The 4,677-nt window shown below is 31.5% G+C and overlaps 1 non-coding gene across 1 annotated transcript; it reads right to left on the reverse strand.

Annotated features, from left to right (window-relative positions):
• Positions 1 to 3,787: 3,787 nt before the first annotated feature.
• Positions 3,788 to 3,860, reverse strand: TRNAV-CAC (transfer RNA valine (anticodon CAC)). The gene has a single exon. It is a non-coding gene; the product is annotated as a tRNA-Val (tRNA).
• Positions 3,861 to 4,677: the final 817 nt, after the last annotated feature.

Consider the following 4,677-nt stretch of genomic DNA (forward strand, 5'->3'; position numbering starts at 1 on the left):
AGTATTATTACATATCAAGCAGATTATTTTATCCTTTATTTCACGGCAAAAATATTCTAATTCCCATTTTACTTGGAATATTCTATGTTCGTCAGCAATTTTTCGTTTAATTTTACTACCACTTGGTTTTGATATAGACATACTGAATACAAAGGGCTGGAATAAACACGGTTAACGTTAAAAAGTTAACAAAAATTTATTCTTTCCACAAGAGATAAATCAAAATGCTGAAATATTTCTTCAAAAATATTCTAATAATATCACAAAATGTCAAACGTTTAGCAAAAATCAATTCAAAACAGAGAAACTAATTCTATCTCACAGCGAAATCGCTACAAATCAATCACAGCATTAAGTAAACAAACAGTTCGCTAGAACTACAGCTACTACTGAGATGAGTTGTTTGTTCTCGGCTTTTATAAGCTTTATAATTAATTTCTCGAATATATTGGAAACATCTATAAATATCCTGATTTTTGTGGATGGCAACAGCAATTACGAGATATTTACTTATTAGGTATTAAATGCAAGCGCTGTTCTATTTTTAACCTTCCAACGCAGCTGTCTTTTCAAAAATCGTCTGCGTTGCTAAGGCAACATGAAGCAAATCTAATTACAATTCTAAATAAAAAAAAACTAAATAAATAAATAACTATGAAATCCGTAACAATATGAATTAAGTAATAATTAATAATAAAGCAAAGTGCATGCACCAATATATCGTACAAACTATGATTGGAAAACTGAGACCATGAGTTCGGCCACATTCGGCTATCGGGGGATGCGTACGAGTTCTGAGTGCACGTGTCCCCCAAAAGCCGAAGGTAGCTGAACGCAAGCTACTCACACGCATTTGTAATTTAAGTAGTGTGTGTGTCAGCTCGCTGTGAGTAATCTAACAACACTGAATAAATTATCGTTAATTACTTAGCAGTAAACATTTCATTTTTTTCTTCGTCGATATGTTATTGTATTATTATATATTATTATTTGCCGATATATTGGCCGGACCGCAAAAATATTTGTTGTGGGCCGCATGCGGCCCGCGGGTCGCGATTTTGACATCCTTGAGCTAAAATGTAAAAAGAAAAGAGAAAAAAAAGAAGAAGAAAAGAAATAGAAGAAAAAATAGCTGTTTGATACTTTGATTGCGAGTTCAACAGCTGAGGAGGATTAAAAACTGTTATTTTTGTAATTTAAAGGATGAGAATCCGTTAAAAGATAGAACACATTGCCTTTTCCTAATTTTATTTTTAATCATACAAATGTTTGACTTCTATTTTAAAAAGATACTATTATTTTCACATAAAGGCAAATCATTACAATTAAATTAGTCTATTGTTTACAGACAAGTCAGCAAGAAGCTAATGTGACCGTATGTTCGAACAGCACGTGAATGCTTATAAGGATATCTTTCACATGATGCCATAATTTCTTCATTTTGTTTCTTTCAAAAAATTAGTATTTCAGCAGTTGACCAATATTATCAAATAAATAAATGAGTTTGAAATCACTTCGAAACTGTCTTTCTTGAACAAAACATATAAAGCGAAATTCTGTTTAACTTCATGTATTAGGTCGTATTCTATTTCATACTGCGATATGTTATATACTGAAATGTACTTTAAATTATGCTATACTAAGAAGGATTTCTAAATTTTCTTCATATATTAAAAAATATAAAACAAACTCGTCTTAAAGCCTACTTAATACATGGAGGAACAAGATGAAATTTTTGGGGATGCGACATGAGGTCGGCAGTGCGTAGGATAGACAACCTTTTTATCAGTTTACGATCAACGCAATAGCTCAAAAAGAAGTTTCACTTCTACACTGACGTCGATTTTGTGCACAATTCCTAATTATAATCTTGAACGTTATGCTAGTACGGACTTTCAAATAGCGCTGATCCTATGTGTGTCGATGTCGATTCTCTGCCAAGATCGATCCTATGACGAACTCCACCGTACGTAGCGTCGATTCTATGTCGGTGGCGATTCGACACAGTGTCGATTTTCTGCTAATGCAGGTAAATTCTTTGCGGTGTCTATCCCATATAGATATTGATTCTACGTAACGTCAATATTATGCGGGTGCCGTTTCTACACATGTCGATCCTGTGCCAACACTGATTCTACGTATAGTGTCGATCCTATACCGACGATAAATCTACGCCAAGAATTCTCAACCAGTGGGGAATTTTCATATTTTTCTTGTTTAGTTTATAAAGCACAATAAAAATAATCTAAATATAAATAAACGTATATGTATTTTTCGAGTTTTGGAAAGGAGGGAGATGATCGTCTAGCAGTGGTGGAAGGGTTGCATGGGGGCAAAAAAAGATAAGAAACACTGTTCTAAGCAATATAGGTCCTATATCTGGATCGATTTTACGCTATGTCTGTCCTATGCCAATGCCGATTCTAGGCAATACCCATCCTGTATTGCTGTCGATTTTATACCGGTGTTAATCCGTTGATGATTCTATGCAGTGTCAGCCCTATGCTTTTATCGATCCTACACCATGTTGCTCCTAGGCCGTTGTGGATTCTACGCCGTGTCGATCCTACGTAGAGTGACGGGATCCTACGCAGATGTCGATCCTACGCAAAGCGAGACTTTTGGATCATCATGTATTTGTATAATTAAACTTTTGTAAAAATTTCAAAAGTTTGCTTTCAACTGGCTGCAAGCTGTGGCACTGATGGGAATTTGTTTCCGTTATTAAGAATTACAGATTGATTTACTATTAAGTTTAACTGGAAATCAAAATTAGATCATAAAAATAAGTCGTACATAGAAGTATAATAATATTTCATGTCATTTATTTTTACAATGCATCATATACTCTTTTTCCAATAATATTCTTGTAATTTCTTGTATTTTAAATTTCAGTAAACGCACGCAGTTTTAGAAAACATTTACATATTGTCAAATACCATTAACAAATGCCTTTACTCAAATTATGGGAAACAGCAAAAATCAAAATGCGTACCTGAAATCAACATATACGAACATAAGAAATGTACATTTATTTATATACTTTTAGTTTATGTGAAAAAAATCATTATTGGCCACTTCTCCGATACTTGTGATTAACAATGTATTTAATAAATTGAAATAATTATAAAATTTGTATACATAATATATTAAAAACTAAACACTTTTTAAAAAATTATTACAAAAACTCTCTTAAAATATTTAAAATTTTAATAAATTTATTTGTAAAAAAATAGCTGTCAGTAGTGTAAACTTTTCTGCTTTTAATATTACGTTCCTTGCCTTGTTTAGTTAGGATAGATTTTTTTCTTTAAAATTATATATATATATTTTTAAAGATTAAATAATGATTAGATATTCTGTTCCTTTTGCTATGAAAGAAGACTGGCTGGAGATATAAATATAATACATTTAAAGTAATCCAGTTTTTACTTCGAAAGAAAATTAAAAAAAAGAAGAAGAAAGAAAATTTGAATAAAAGTGAAATGCTAAAGCTGTCGTTTCTAATACTGTGTATTTTTTACTATGCTATAATACAAAAGAATTACATAATCATTAATAAATAAATTGGTAGCACAAAGTGTTATAATAATAATAATAAAATGACAGTTTTTTATTATTTACTTTAAAAAATTGCTACTTTTAAAAAATGAGTTATTTATAAGTTCAGCGCTTTTTCTTTAAAAAAAAATGGATAATTTCAATAATAAAAAGAAATGCATATGTAAAAAATTTAATTTTTTTTAATTATGTATTATTCCTAAATACACGGAGAAAAAGAAATCATTGTTTCCGCCCGGGATCGAACCGGGGACCTTGCGCGTGTGAGGCGCACGTGATAACCACTACACCACGGAAACTTGTGAGTGTTGCGCGAAACACTTATCAGATTCGCGTTGTGTAACATTCATGTTATCGTTAGCATTTTTCCCGCCCTGTAAAAGGGAAATAACTTTTTTTTATTAAACAATTCATTACATTGGATTGATATAATGTAAATTCCTGACAGAAAAAGCTGTGAATTTAATGAAAAAACTAAAAATAACTTCTCTCTTTTGTTGGTTAAAACATTTCCTGTCTGAAGAAGAAAGATTGTGGAAGTCTCCCTTAAAATTCATAAAGATTTTTCTAAAAATCAGCGAGAAATGATCAAAGATTGAATTTCTCCTTATTAAAGAAAGCATGTTTTTTTATGCAGAAATAAATGAAAAACTGATATTTAATCGAAACACATTCATCGTTTAATAGCAACTGTATTTTCAATAATATATTTTTCTAAGGATGATTTCAGATGAAATGCAAGTATAATTTTGTCCGACATATTTTATTAAAAATGACGACTAGGATAATAGTTGAGCAAATTGATTAGTATCTTTGGTTCAATACTTTTCTTAAAAATAAACATAACTTACAAATTCTCTTAATTTTGCATACGAATGTATGTAGTATATGCAATGTCTCACATTTTTTTACGGACACTTTTGTTTTTTGGTTTGATTTGTTGTGCTGTGTTGTGACTTATCTCACTTGTCTAACAGTAACGTCACAGCAAACCTACGAACATACCGTGGTAGGAAGAGAAGATTACGCCTCTCTCGGCAAGAACTTTTGAGCATCATATAGGTGACAGTACGACTTCGCTCAGTTTCGCCCCCAATTTTGATGAAGGACACCCCG

This window comes from Stegodyphus dumicola, chromosome 2 (assembly GCF_044657685.1).
Source record: "Stegodyphus dumicola isolate Sdum_Otavi_A_Nest chromosome 2, ASM4465768v1".
NCBI classification, from domain to species: Eukaryota; Metazoa; Arthropoda; class Arachnida; order Araneae; family Eresidae; genus Stegodyphus; species Stegodyphus dumicola.